General features: G+C 40.8%; 1 long non-coding RNA gene across 2 annotated transcripts in view; it reads right to left on the minus strand.

Annotated features, from left to right (window-relative positions):
• Positions 1 to 440: 440 nt before the first annotated feature.
• The window catches only part of LOC309820985, a 91,695-nt gene continuing 76,380 nt past the window's right edge, over positions 441 to 15,755 (minus strand). Inside the window, exons 3-4 of one of the 2 annotated variants that reach the window (XR_014296562.1) lie at positions 4,874 to 4,934; positions 441 to 1,007 (exon numbers count right to left, since the gene is read on the minus strand). This is a non-coding gene — a long non-coding RNA (uncharacterized lncRNA). Of the gene's footprint in view, positions 1,008 to 3,232; positions 3,504 to 4,873; positions 4,935 to 15,755 lie in introns of those variants that run through there. The other variant, XR_014296563.1, reaches the window with a different exon arrangement.

Consider the following 15,755-nt stretch of genomic DNA (forward strand, 5'->3'; position numbering starts at 1 on the left):
GTGGCAGAGGGAGCAGGTCTCTTGGTGGGCCAGTTCTACAGTGTGGATTTGAGAGTTATTTCTAGAGAGCTTGAACCTCTAGCTCTCCACTGATTTATAAGCAGTTCACTCCGTGTATTAAATCCCTTTCTGTTTTCTGCAAGTGAACTCTGAATGATAAAACAGATTAAAAGAAAGAAAAAATGTACAATTTTCTTCAAATATGCGGGAAAGGCATTTGATAAATTTCAGTATCCATAATTAATTTTTAAAAATCTTCATAAAATAGGAAAGATCCATATTTCTTAAAAGCCAGCATTATGTTTAATGAGGAAACATTAGAAGTATTCCCATTAAAATCAACAGCAATACAATTATGTCTATGGTCACCACTATTATTTAGCATAACTGTAGAGGTTTAACCAATGCAATAAGACAAGAGAAAGATATAAGAGGTATAAACATTGGAAGAGAGGTACATTTATTACTATTTATAGATAATTGTATACCTGGAAACCCCAATAAACTCAATTAAAAATCTGTTGCAAACAGTATGAGGACTTATGAGATGGATGGGTATCAAATTAGTGTGCAAAATTTAATTGCTTTCATCTATACAAACAACCAGTTAGAAAACATCATGGATATGTCAATTACATCTCAAAGTTAAAAAAGAAAACATAATGGAAATAAAGACCAAAATTGCAACAGCAAAAAAGAAAATATCTAAAAATAAACTGAAACATAGTGCTTAACAAAGACAACATTTTAAATTAGTAACTCTTTCAGAGAGGACTTACACAAAAGGATAACTTTCATACCCATGCATGTCTGAAAATGCTTTTATTTTGCTCATACCTGAAGGAGAGCCTGATTCGGTAGTGGACTCTAGATAGAAAGAAATTTTCCCTCAGAATGTTGAAGATATTGTTCTCTTGTCTCTTTTATCCAGTATAGCCACTGAGAAGTCCAATAGCAATCTGATTCTTGTCCATCTGTAGCTAATCTCTTGCTTTAATTTTGAAGCTCTTTAAAAAAGCAAAAACAATAGCAAATCACTTTGCTATTTACTGTCAGAGGTTTGAGCAGAACTCAAAGCGTGCCAAATCCAGCAGAGCACTGGAGTGTTCTCTCCATTACATCTGATACCATAATGCCTACTTAATGCAGAAAATATAATGTCAAAATTGTAAGCAAAATTAATCTTCAACCAATTCAGCTCATATTCTTTAATGATTTCCTCCCAAAGACATTTGAGAACCTCACCTTTCCTAAACTACAGAGAACTGCATTTCAGTTTTTATCCACCAGATGTCACCTGAGAAACAATAAACAACAGTGGGGAGTCTATATTTGATTCTTTGCAAAAGAATAACATTTTCATCTTTTATGCATAAAAATTAGAATGTTCTTGCTAGGATATACCAGCAGTAGGGATATGAAGGCACATACCAGTTAAAACCCAGACAGAAAAGTAAAAACATTTACTCTCATATTCAGATTCTCAAATATAGTCAACTGACATTCAAGTCTTTTAAATAGATTGAGTTTCCCAAATTTTATACTAAATATAAGAGTTCTTTTTAGTGAAAATTGTCAGAACAGCTTTTAATACTAATTTCTACATGATGTAAACAGTTAAAAAACTCAACTACTCATACTAGAATGTAAGCCAAAAGAATAGATACTACTAACTCTGAAGTTCACAAACTCATTTTTACCAACAGTCTCATTCAGACTTCAATAATCTATTATCCCCTGGTGTGTGTGATGAGACTCCTTAAATGATCTACAAACCCTGTGTGATCTGGCCCTGACCACCGTTCTTGTTTCCCACTCTTTCTCTCCTGGTTCTCCAGCTACCCTGGGCCTCATTCAGATCCCCAAATGTGCCAAGTATCCCTTTGCCTATGTTAGCAGTGCAATCTAGAGTGAACCTCTAACCCTCCCTTTATCTTATTAGTCATGATCCTTCTGCACACGGTTTGAATGTCAGTTCCCAAGGAAGCCTTCTTTGGCCACCTCCACCCCTACCGAAATTTGGATCCCTTCCTTCATTAACAGTTGTCAGCATTTGATTTGATCTAGAGAGTAGCCTCCATGGGGCACCCATATATTTACCATCTAGTCATCAGTAGTGCTTAATATAAATAAATTTATATTTATTTATTTGTAAATAAATAATGTTTAAAATTTATTTAAAGAAAGAATTACTGAATATGGATTACAATGTTTGTACATCTCCCCTATTAGAATGCAAGTTCCATGAGGAATGAGCTTTGTTCTGCTCACTGTTGCATCCTTAGCCCAACACAAGCCCATTGCAGGCATCAATAAACATTTGTTAAATGGATCCATGAATAAATGAGTGAGTAGATATCTTCTACACAAAAAATTAGAACACATTTGGACACATATATGAAATGAGGATTAACTTTAGACAGGGCTGCCAAACACGGGAACAATTAAATGTCTTTTTTAACAGCTATTTTTGTCCACTGGCCAAGTGGTATGTGGATGACAAAAACACTGGTCACCTATGAGGCAAGTTCTAGGTGAAATTACACTTTACTTATTTTTTTTAGTAGAAATTTTGTTTCTTATCACCCTCACTCACTCACTTAGGAACCAAGAAAAAATACAACACTAAATCCTTTCATAGGGTTTTCTTCTTTCCTGGAGAAATGACTGGGATTTGTCAAGTAGAACAGTGCGTTGCAATTATTGACTATCTCTTAGGTGGGTGCAAGGGTGAAACAACTCTTCCACCCAGCCAAGGGCTTAGATGGGGGATTTTTCCAGGCACTGCCACAACATGGCACAGGGATCCTGAATGGAATTATTCAACCAGTTATTCCACATATATTAATCACATATTCAACAGCTATTTTTAAATTGAGTAATCATTATGTGCCAGTTATATTGATTTAAGCCAGGGCTGCAAAGCCAAATGAGACATGGTCCTTGTCCCCAAGAAGCTTACTATCTTTTAGGAAAGACAGGCTTTTAGGGAAGACCAATAGCTGAAGTCCAGCATGGCCCACATAAATGCGATGTACAGGGTACCATAGGAATACACAGCTCAATGTAAATTAGATTTGGGTCGGGGGTCAAGACAGTTTCCTTAAAGAGGAGACACCCAAGATTAGTCTTCAAGGACAAGAAACATTTAACTGTAAAAATAAAGAAAAGGCAAACAGTTTTTTTTTTAATAAATTTATTTTATTTATTTATTTTTGGCTGCGTTGGGTCTTCATTGCTGCACGCAGGCTTTCTCTAGCTGCAGTGAGCGGGGATTATTCTTCGTTGCAGAGCACGGGCTCTAGGCACATGGGCTCAGTAGTTGTGGCACGTGAGCTCTAGAGCTCAGGCTCAGTAGTTGTGGCGCACGGGCTTAGTTGCTCTGCGGCATGTGGGATCTTCCCGGACCAGGGCTCGAATCCATGTCCCCTGCATTGGCAGGCGGATTCTTAACCACTGTGCCACCAGGAAGCCCCAAATAGCTTTTTAGAAGAGAAAATAACCTGAGGGAGGGCACAGAGAAATGAGACACTATGGCTTGTTTAGGGAATTAGAAGAGAGTTAACTAGAAGCTAGGAGACTCTCAATGACAAGTTAATTCCTCCACTCCCACTCTCACAACCCAACCTCCCGGTGAATTTTTCTTCCTTTCTTTCTTTCTTTTTTGTTTGCGCATGAGGAAAAAATAGAGACAGTAGAAGAGTTTTCAACATGAGTGACAGTTATGGCAAACGCAGGTTTTCAAATCAGCACGAGCTACTATTACTAGTTTTCTAGAGAAAATAATTGAAGCTGGTCTTAGAGACCAAAGACTCTAGTGAGAATACACTGCAACTGCAAGAGATGCTCTTGTAGCCTGGGTTGCAAGAAACCAGAGCCTAAGGGAAAAGCTGATGAGCTGCCACTTTCTAGGGAGGTATAATCTCAGGGAAACAAGAGTGAGGGGAAAAGGAGTGAGGCAGAGGCAACGTGAGGGAGGCTTCAGTCAGCCTGTGGTTGGTAACGAGTATAGTTAATGCTCCATCTCATGTGATGTGTTCGGCAAGACCAGATAAGCTATTGCATCTCAAGGCAGCCCATCAGGAGAAGGGAAGGGAAAGGAATTTATCTCTCAGCTCTTTCCCACTCCTCACTTGCCATTGGTCAACAGTGGGGCCTGTGGGGCATTAACTACCCTGGAAAGGGTGTGTCTCCAGGCACCAAGGGGAAGCTGAGGTTATACTGCTTTACTGAAGTGGGCATTTGTCATGTTTTTTGGCTACTCATTATCTTTGGGCTTATGTTATATTTGGAGAATGTCCAAATATAGGGTCCAGGTTCTGTCAATCAGACCCACTTGACTGAGAACTCCATGGGGAAGTGAGCAAGGTACCTCACGCAATCCATCATGGCAGGTGGAGGGAGAAGCAGCACCTCCGAGAGACCATGACCAGAGGTCCTAGCAGTAGCCTCTAGGGTCCACCACTGGGGGCAAGAGATGAGCTGTCTAGGCCTAGGGACAGTGAGGTATCCCCTAGGACCATCCTCCTATGTAAGCTGCATGTAGCTCCTGGTCTCAGAGCATCATAGTTGATTCTCTGGCCCTCACCAGGATTCTGAGAACTTCTTAAAACCTTTAATAAAAAAATTATTTTTCCCTTAAACTAGAATGTGTTTTGTTTTTTGTTTTTGTTTTGTAAATCAAGGACCCTGAAGGATTCATGCAGCCTAAAAATAAATTTGGGGTTGTCTTTAAATTATGACATACTTCTAATCCTAGATTTGCTCATTTATGTGAAACATGTCTCATTAATTTCTATTCCATATCCTATAATCAAAGAATTCTAGAATCATAGAAAGATCCTTTTAGAGACTATTATGTTTTATCACTCACCTTTGGCTTTGAGCAAATCTTCATATCACTCCCACACCCATTTGAGGGAACGGAGTTTCTCCTGAAATAAACGAACAAACAAAAGGTAGTTTATACTAGCTGAAATGTCTGTGTCAGCCATGCAGTGGGTAGGGCTGAGAGGGCACTCTTGGGACATTTTATTTATGTAAGAGACAGGTGAAGGGCCTGCAGGCTGTAACCTAATTTAGTCAAAAACTTCTGGTAGAAAAAAACCAGTGACCTATAAATCAGTAATTTTCCTGTAATATCTAGTGAAATCAGGTCACTATTTCCAGTGCTAAGTTTGTCCCCTGGTCTCTTAGCATTTAAATATGTCATGAATTTCCTTTTGATATGGTTTATTAATAAATTTGTAGGAAAAACAAAAATTTAAGGCAAAACCCATAGTGAAAACTATGTACTGGGACCAAATATCTTTGTCAGGCATTGTCAAAATAAGCCTGTCAAATGCCTGGAGTTTGTCCAGGGGATCTGTGCAGTTCCCTTTAGGGAAACAGTCAAACAGCCCATAACGCTTTCTCGATTCAAATTCAAGTTCACCACACATTTCTCAACTGAGAGAGGGCCCAGTGAAGTGGTTGAGGGCTTATGGACTCTTGAGTCCGACCTAAATTTGAATCTAGATTCTCCCACTAACCTACTAGCTGTGTAAACCTTGGGCAAATTACTTCTCTGTTTCTGTCCATTTCCTTTACCTGTCTTGGTGGGCTGTCTGTGAGGTTTAAATGAGGTGATGGCTGTAAAGCCCTCTGCACATGGCAGAGACCCAGCAGTCAGCAAGTAAGGCCCTGAGTTTTCCTACACACGTGTGCTCCCCCTCAGAGACCCATCTCAGAGGAGAGCTCCGTGGAGAACAGCAAAACGTATCGCTCCATGAAAGACTGGTCTTTCTAATCCACCAAATAGATGAAAAGCTTTTTTTTATTTTATAACCTCCATTTACAAAATGCATTTATTTAGTTACATAATTAGAGCAAATGCCCAATATTTAATTTGTTTCAGTAAAATCTGGGCCCAATCCTCTTTCAATTCAATAAAAATAAAATCCTACTGCAAGACACACTTCTCATCTGTCCCACTTTGAAATTCTCACTCAAATCTGTGTCTATGTGAAATTCTGAATTCTTGCTAGAATTAATGTTCCCTAAGTCTGCCCAGATCGATGTCCAATAATTTACATGAAGAATATTAAAGCTTGGTCAAGACTATAACTCTTTCAGACAGTTTACCCGACATTTAAAACTTCCAGTTTTAAATCTGAAATTAAATTTCTTTCTTGTTAATTGTTTGTCTGCCTTCGCTAGTATATAAGTCCTGTGAGAATCTAGAATTTCACCTGGTACATAATAGAAATTTAATAGGTCACTGTTGAATGAATGAATGAATGAATGCATGAATGGTGAATGAACCAGTAAGCTTTTTACCACACAACTAAAAAAATAATACCTGGGCTAGAAAATAAGATCTGTACTAGGCTAAGCTTTTTTCATCTAAATGCACTGAGTTTTACAAGTAGTTTTAATTATTTTTAACTCTCCTCTCTTTTTCATTTCTAAAGTTAATCTAGAACCTTTCACATGTATGAACTGTGTACATTTTACCTTGTATGAAAATTTAAACACATTTTCAATGATAACACCCATGTGCTATTGACAAACGAACTAGACATGTTTGGTCCTAAGAGAGATTCCTGAAGAACGGATGCCTGCTCTCACAGCAGCCTTATTTTGCCAGTATAGATAATTTAAGGGGCTGTTTAGATCTCTCATTCTGGGTGGAATGTTTGTCTAATTTTGGTAGTAGTACAAAAGAACTTCTGTTAGAGTCTTTCCAAGGGTTAATGACATCATTTCTTCCATATGACAATCCGGTTTTACTTTTTGTGAAAATATTAGAGAACTACTCTCAGATACAAAATTGTTTTCCTGAATGGGCTTTTATGTGTTAATAACTTTTCATATTTTTTAAAAAACTGGAAATGGAACGATTAACAAAAAGTTCAAAAAGTGTTTATAAGTGATTTTTGTTCTCTACTGAAAGAGGGACATGACCTTTTGACCACGATGCCAGAGGAAAAATTACCTGAAAGGAAAAATTACCTGCAGGCATTTAGATGAACTCAACACTCAGGGACATTCCATTTGTCTGCTGGTGTTAAAGGCAGCTTGATGAAGATTAACAAGGAGGAATGGAATTGCTAGGTAAAGCACACTTCCATAGACTTTGTAAGCAGGAAAGTCCTGCCTAAATGGGAGGAGACAGGATGCACGTATCAGTAGATCACATTTCGAAAGCACATCCCAAAGAGCTCTGCTTGACACAGTCTCTGCTACTTTACTGCACTCCAACTACACCCTACTCTTTGACCTAAATTAATTTTCCCTAGAGAGTTATTTTTTTACCTCAGACTTTTTTGGTAAGTTGTGAGGTAAAAACCTTGCTGGCTCATTCATTCTTCATTGAACAACTATTCATTAAGCACCGATTATGTACAAGGGAAATTCCAGGCTATCACAGAGCCTGGATACTAATGGTGAAGGACAGTTATCAAGTAAGCAAATACCTAAGATCATTTCAGTTAGTGAGGAGGGCTACAAACAGAATGGAACAGGAAGATGTAGTGGAGAATGTGAGTGGGTGATCTTGAGAGAAAATTGGTTGGGGAAGTGCCATTTGAGCTGAGACCCGCAACATACGCAGGAACCAGCCCTGTGGAGATGTGGGACACAGGGTTCCAGGCAGAGAGAAGAGAGAGGAAAGCAAGTACAAACAGCTCAGGCAGGAGCCTCTGGACATGCTGGGAAGGAAAGAAAGCTTATGTGATGCGTCCAAGTGAGCAAGGGGGAGACTGGTGGCAGATCGAGGTCAGAGAAGTAGCAGTGTAAGATCGTAGAATTCTGACTTTATGCTACAAGGAGAAGTTGGTGGAAGATTTTAGTCAAGGGAGGGATGTAACCTGCTCTGTGTTGTCAAAGGTGGAGCTACATGCTATGTGACAAGTGGATCTATTCTAGCTTTATAATTTGGGCTGATCCCAATTCATCCAGGAGTTCTACTGGGGTCAGTGTTACTTTTATTTTCTATTTTTTGCAAATCCAGATTAGCTTCTGCTGTTTCTCCTTATTATCTTTAGACTTGACCTCCAGAAACAGCAGGGCCTTCTAGGTGATGACCTTTCCTAGCGCCAGAGAACATGACCATCATGACCTAGTGTAGGAGAAAATCAGTCCATTGCCTCATGCTTTCCTAGCAAACACATTTGTTTGTCTGACCTGGAAAAGCTATGCTGCAACTGCCAAAAACCAAGAATTTTTGACAGGTCAGCTATACTAGATTAATTAGAGTGACTGTAGTTTTCCCTGAAAGTATAAACCAGTTCTACCAGGTTACTGCCCTCAGGACACAGGCCTAAAACATGGCTAGCTGTATAGGTTTTCTAAGTGAGAGACTTCAGAATTATGACTGAAGGATAAACTACTTGAAGTATGAACTGTGCCAGCCCTCAATGGATGGCGCAAGCCTGTTCTCCAAGACTTCAGGGTCAACTTTAACAGTAACAGTGACAATAGTCACCACTACCTGAGCACTTAGTTTTCGCCAAGTATTCATCCAACTCAGGTGTTGGCAACCTTTTGTAAAGGACCAGACAGAAAGTGTTTTCAGTTTGTGGGCCATCTGGTCTTGTTGCTAGCAGAGCTCAACTTTGCTGCTGTAGTAAGACGGCAGCTCCAGGTAATACGGAAGGAACGAGTCTGGCTGTGTTCCAGCGAAACTTAATTTTCCTGAACAGGGGTGGGGCCAGATGTGGCCCACAGGACACAGCTTGACGGCTCCTGATCTAAATGACTTACTGATGACCCGTGGTCTAAGTGACTTACATGTACTAACTTATTTGATCTTCAAAACACTCTATGGCCTTTAATTTACAAATGAACCGTGGCACAGAGGGGCCATGTAACTGGCTTGGACGGCACAGCTCATCCCTTGCAGAGCTGAAGTTCACACCCACACAGAGTGACTCCAGGCACTGAGCACAGAGGCACCTCAAGTGTGCCACGGCCAGGACTAGCCCTGCGCCCAGTCGTCTACAGACTTCATCAAAGTTCACGAGTTACCTGGATTCTTTATAAGATGCCTACCTCATAGGACTGTGAAAGAACAAAAGGCTGGGGGACGGAATGAACCAAGCAGTACAATGCTTGCATCAGCACAGTGCTTCGGAGGAGTGGTCAAGTCACTCCACATTTCTGTGTCCTTGTCCTTCTGATATAATATTTGAGGGATACCAGGGGTCTCTGGGTTACTGAGGACACCTGTGCCTGGATATGTGTGATCATCTTGGCAGTTCACAGAAGAACTGTAATATTAGCAGCCTAAGATTTTTGTACTTCTGTTTTTTCCCCTACATATTTCATGTGATTATTGTGAAGATCAAATAAAAGGGAAAGAAATATAGAGAGCTGTGGAGAATAAAGAATTTCTGGGATAACAGAAATTCGGTAGCATAAACTATACACCCAGTGAGACATTTCATGCTTCATTTTATTTCTCTAAAAATATGGATAAGTATGTGTGCTCTTTAACAGCCGCGCTGGGGAACGCGCCTGGACTTTTAAGAGATTAATAGACATATCTGGAGTTAGATACATGGGGAGGTCTTAAATACCCTTTACCCAGTTTACTCCAACTGTATCATCTGCACAGCTATAGTTCGATACCAAAGCCAGGAGACTGACATTCGTAGAATACACAGAGCTTATTCAGTTTCACCAGCTTCACACGCCCTTATGTGTGTGTGTGTATGTGTGTGTGCACAGCTCTACGCAATTTTATCATACGTGTAGATGAATGTAACCACCACCACAATCAAGACACAGAACAGCTGCATCAACACAAGGCTGCCTCATGCTACTCTTTTATAGCTATGCCTTCCCTCCTTAACCCCTGGCAACCAGTAATCTGTTCTCCATCATTCTAATTTTGTTATTTCAAGAACGTTACACAAACGGAGTCATACAGTATGTAATATCATATATTTTGAGATTGGCTTTTTTACTCAGCATAATTCCTGTCGTGTGTAACAATAGTTGGGTTTTTTATTGCTGAGTATGGATGGACGACAGTCTGTTTAAGCATTTAGCCACTGCAGGACACTTGGGTTGTTACCAGTTTGGGGCTTTTATGGATAAAGCTGCAGGGAATATTCATGTACAAATTTCTGTGTAAACGTAAGTTTTCATTTCTCTGGGATAAATGCCCCGAAGTACAATTGCTGGGTCACGTGATAAGTGCATGTTTAGTATTAAAGAAACTACCCAACTGTATTCTGGAGTAACTATACCATTTTATTTCTATTTGTTTTTAAAGCGTACATTAAATAAGAAAACTCCTTTGTTATTCAATATTAGCTACAATGTTTATGGTTCATATTTTAAAAACTTAAACCATTTACTTTGCCACCTCATAAATTACAACGTTAACCTTATAGCAGATCTATTTTTAACTTAAAATCCACCCAATGATGGAAGAGAATGTAATCCTCTTCATGTCCCTACTACTGAATACACTTTACGCAGTTCATCTTTATTGATGTTTACCTCTCTAATCTTATAAAAACAAGACAGTCTCCGCAGCACTCAAGAACAAGAGGAGAGTATAAAGCAAAGAGTATAAAGCAAAAAGATTCTTCCAATATCCTGTAGTTTAACAGCAGAAAATATAAGCTCTTATTGAGTTGACTTAAAAGTACATTTAAAAAAAACCAGAAGAAGTTGATTTTTATCCCTTTTTTTCCTTTACATTTTCATGTAGGTAGACCAAAAGATGAAACAGGAGAAACTTCTTTTTCTAAAAAAATATCAAAAGTAAAGGTAGAAGTAAAGGTAGCATTCTCTATATAAAGAACAAACAGAAATGAGGGCAGCCGAGGTGACACAATTTCATGGACTGCAGAAGAAAAAAGAGCCAATGATCTCAGCTGCAATATTAATGACTCAACTGACAGGTTTTTGTTGAGAACCCATGATATGCCCGACACTGCGCTAGGTATTGTAGGGAAATGGAAGTTTAAAAATATAGGATAAGAAGTATAATGCCATCCAAACACTTCCTGTCCAGCTGGGAGACACATGGTCCCACATGAAGAGACTGGAGAGTGAAATAGAACAACATATACTTAATGGTAATAGCTGGCACTTACACTGATTGTGGGCCAAACACTGGGCAGAGAGCGTTGCATGTTACTCGTTACTCGATCCTCACAACAACCCTATGAGGTTGCTGCCATCACTCCCATCTTACAGATGAGGAAACTGAGGCTTGGAGAGTTAGTGAAAATATCACACGTCATTTACCACAGTCTGGTTTTCTATGTTTACTGAAAATGTCCCTCTCATGTACATTATCCTTCCTGCCCCAAGAATGGAGTGAAGAGATCCCCTCTCTACAAACGTGTGTCCTGAGCTGGGATGTGGCTGAAGGGCACAATCTCCTTTGGCCAGACGTGGCACTGAGACTCATTCATATCAGTCACTGCATATTGAACTCACCTGAGCTTCAGGAAGCAGGAATTAGAGCCCAGATCTTTCCCATTCCAGAGAGCTTTTTCTCCTTCACTGTTGTTTTCTATCTTTCTTTTGGCCACAGAACCCCATTTTCAAACATTTTACACTGAAGAAAAGGAAAAAATAATTGCTTTGCTTGAAGAACAGGGTTGGGGAGGGGCCAGAGCTCCACCTGCTCTCACCAATTCCCTCCACTGGAGGCCTCCGAGGGGTTCATACTGAAGCAGTTACTATATGAAGCCCTGCTGACTTTTGACTCTCCTTTGAACAGAAGAGGCACAGAAGTATTACCCTGTTGGCTGCAACGGGATGAGAGTCCTGGTGAGAAGAGAAATGGCACCCAGGTGAGCAGATGAAAGCGCCTCCCCCTCACTATGTGGGATTTGGAAGGCCCTGGTGCCCACAGAGTCCTGCTTCACCTGCCCCTCACCTGCTTGCTGACACCAGGATGCCACAGTTACAGCACCAATGATCAAATGCAGGTACTTTTAAAGGGGTAAAAGTTTAAGCTACTGTCAGTTATTTGCACCTAAGTCTAACAAAGAACCAAAGTTTTTCAACAGGTAGGAGACAGAAGAAAATGCAGAGAAAGAAGAAAAAGATTGCTCAAACTGGGAAGCCGGGCGCTAAAAAAAAAATCTCTTTACTTCACAACGTTGCTGAGATCCAGCCCTGAGTGTGGAGCTTGTGGCCAGAAACCTTCCTGCCAACCGAAGCAGGTGAAATCCTGTCACAGCAGACGCAGCTCAGGGCACAAAGCAGCTGAACAAAGCATTTGCTTGGACTCCCGTACAGGACTTTTAGGCAGACAGAATACAAACGCTCAGATTTGAGAATTCGATGTGAAACATGAGGTCATTTAGCTGCTCTTCAAAACAAGCAAATCTTTTAAAGTAGATTTTTATTGCTTCCAAAATTATTGTGTTATTTGGAGGCTTTCTTTCCTACTTTGGCACCATGTGGTTTTCTTTTGATTTCTTAGATTAAAAGAAAATGATAAATATATTCAACATTTAAAAAATAAGTCCCAAATTATACATTTTCAAGAGAGGGAACTTTCACCCTTGCATTTCTGATGTGAGTCTTTGATACTCTGCCAGGATTTGACTTCGAGCCATTAATCCATTAGGATGATATAAAAATCTATGTCCTCTGCCCCCATGACCCACACATTCAACCAAAAAAAAAACTAGCGTGACAGATGATGTTTCACAGAGCCCACTGGCAAATTTCAGGGTCAGAGATTTCCAAAAGAGGAAAATTTCCTAGAGAGTTTCTATGTAAAGATTCTTAGCAAGTCCTTCCCTTATGACAGTTCTGAACCACTCATCTTCCTTTATGCAGAGCTGAAAGATCAGAACAAGATGTCAGACTGAGCACACATACCTACCTCTCTAAATCTTTTCAATTAACAGGATACATATTTTAAAAATAAATAATAAAGTCATGCTAAAAAACAAGGACTGCCACTAACGGACTAGACATTTTGAAAATTCCCTGAAAGACAGCGAGAAGACAGGGCTGGCTGATAGAGGACGCTGCTGGAGAGGGCAAGTGTTCCCCGATCACAGACACTGGGTCCCAGATACGGGGACACGAGGGTCCCACAATGCTGGGAGTACATAGTGGTACAGGTGTTACTGATGGCAACGTGGCAGTATGGGTCAAACATTTTAAATGTGCGTGATTTTCAAACCAGAAATTAAACATCTAGCTAGTTTCCTTAGAAAAATACATATATATACGTGCCCAAAGAATACAAAGATATTCATTATGGTAATGATGGAGTTATGATATACGCATGTGATATATTCACAACAGTGGAGAAAAAAACCGTACTGACATGTAACTATCATGTACTAGTATGTAAAGGTCTCCATGACATTGTGCTAAGTTTTTAAAAAGTTTTTTAAGAGTGGTAAAACAACCCATAAAATCTAATTCCACTTACATTAAAATTTTCAATGGACATTTTTCTATCTGTAGATCTATAAACATATATATGTGTATTTATACAAATGGATATAAAATCATCTGGAAGGATATATAGCAAACTGCTAGCCATGATTGTCTTCTTCTTCTATATACCTCTATATACTTTGAACTTTTAAGACAAATTAGAATATATTCTTGTTTTATGTAAATTTTGTAAACATTCAAGGTTTGAGAACAAAGAGGAAACCAGATATTTCAAACATCCAAGGCACCAGATTTAATGAAGTGCTAATTAGTACTTCATTAGTCAAGTAAACATACAACTTCTCACTGTGCTTATTTTGAGTCTCACAGCTTTTAAAAATTGGTGTGATAGAAGTTACAGCTAGGCAGGGACGGAGTTCTGGCTCTCACTAGGCCTCTGTGGGTACTTCCCTGGCTGGGAGGGGTTGGAAGTCCCTTGCTCCAGATACTGACTGGGGAGGGAGGGAGTCCCATTACCACTGGGTGGTGGTGACTGACTCCCTGACGCCACCCCTGGGGGAAGGAGGAGGAGTGCCTTGTTACTGACCCTTCCAGGCCCCCGCATGCTCTCACCTGACATCTCACCTGACACCGCCAAGGGAGGGGCCTGTTACTGTCTGACAGGGATGGCTTCCGACCTGGCCTTTTCTGACACCATCTCCTTCCAGCCTGCTGAGGGTGGAAGTCTAGGCTCCCCACTTAACTTTCGCTGGGTGTCTGGCTGGAGGAGAGTGGTTATTATCTAAAGGCTTTCTGTCTTACTAGGCTGCCCTTTTCCGGGTCCTTTGGTTAGAGAGCGCTGGCTTTTGTTGGGCTTTTTTTTTTTTCTTTTTTTTTTTTTTGCTATATGCCGGCCTCTCACTGTTGTGGCCTCTCCCGTTGCGGAGCACAGGCTCCGGACCCGCAGGCCCAGCGGCCATGGCTCACTGGCCCAGCCGCTCCGCGGCACATGGGATCTTCCCAGACTGGGGCATGAACCCGTGTCCCCTGCATCGGCAGGCGGACTCTCAACCACTGCGCCACCAGGGAAGTGTTGGGCTTTTTTTGTGTCTGCAACCACTGGCTTTTCTGGGTGGCTAGCTTCTTTAGCTCCAAGTCAGGGATAAAGGAGGCAGAAGGAGAACCCAGAGAATTAAACACCAAGTTGTTCCGTGGGTTCCTCTGTCCATGGACGGTCTGCCTTCTCTCTCCACCTTTCAGATTATTTTAATTTTTGTTTTTATATATAATGTCTAGGGTTCTTAGTTGCACTTAGTGGAAGGAATAGAGAAAAGTATGTCTACTCCATCTTTCTAGAAGTGGAAGTCCACTTTTTCCTCTTAAAATGTTCTCTAGGGGGCTTCCCTGGTGGCGCAGTGGTTGAGAGTCCGCCTGCCGATGCAGGGGACACGGGTTCGTGCCCTGGTCCGGGAGGATCCTACATGCCGTGGAGCAGCTGGGCCCGTGAGCCATGGCCGCTGAGCCTGCGTGTCCGGCCTGTGCTCCGCAACAGGAGAGGCCACAACAGTGAGAGGCCCGCGTACCGCAAATAAAAATAAATAATAAAAAAAAAAGTTCTCTATTTTAATTTACAAAAAAAAACATGTTTACTCTGACAAGTGAAACAATAAAAGTATGTATAAGGAAAACAGTAATATAAACTCTGCCTCCATTACCCCCCTATTTCTACCCCCCTTTCCAAGATAACCAATGTTCATGACCTGGGCTGTATTCTTTTCACCTATTTTTTCCATGTTATTGCAAACATATGTAAACGTAAGTATGAACTTTTGTTTCTCTAAAAGTGGTTTTCTACTTGTCAAAGATAAGCAAGCTTTGCATTATGTTGAAGTTTAGAAATTACTGGAAACACTATTATGAAAAAACAGTGGAGGGGATATAAGCAAAGTGAACTGCTGTCGAGAATCGCAGAAGATACTCTGTGCTTTCATCGTGTGGGAGAAAAACAGAGAAGAAGAGAAAGGAAAAAGAGAAAGGAAGACAATATCTAGCGATTTTTCTGCGAGTTTATATATATAACTGAAGTGATTAAAACAGGTATAATTTACATACTCTTCTGCACCTGCAATCTGATCCTGGGATACACTGAAGAAGGGGCTGCCTGGTGAGTGGACTGCAGGAAAGATGCCCGTGACTGTCGCTCACTGTGTGAGCGCCCAGGGGCCACGCTGGACCAGGCCCTAACAGAAGTGTGTCTTCCTTCTCTCAGGTGAGCACCTCCCACTGCCACCCCCGGGGCCTTGAGGGTCCTGTTTGCTCACAGGAGAAAACCCCTCCACCTGCACCAAATCCTCACAGCTCAGGACCTCCGTCCAACCAGAGGGGCGGTGGAGGGGAGC

The sequence above is a fragment of the Grampus griseus genome (assembly GCF_964374135.1).
Source record: "Grampus griseus genome assembly, chromosome: 3".
NCBI classification, from domain to species: domain Eukaryota; kingdom Metazoa; phylum Chordata; class Mammalia; order Artiodactyla; family Delphinidae; genus Grampus; species Grampus griseus.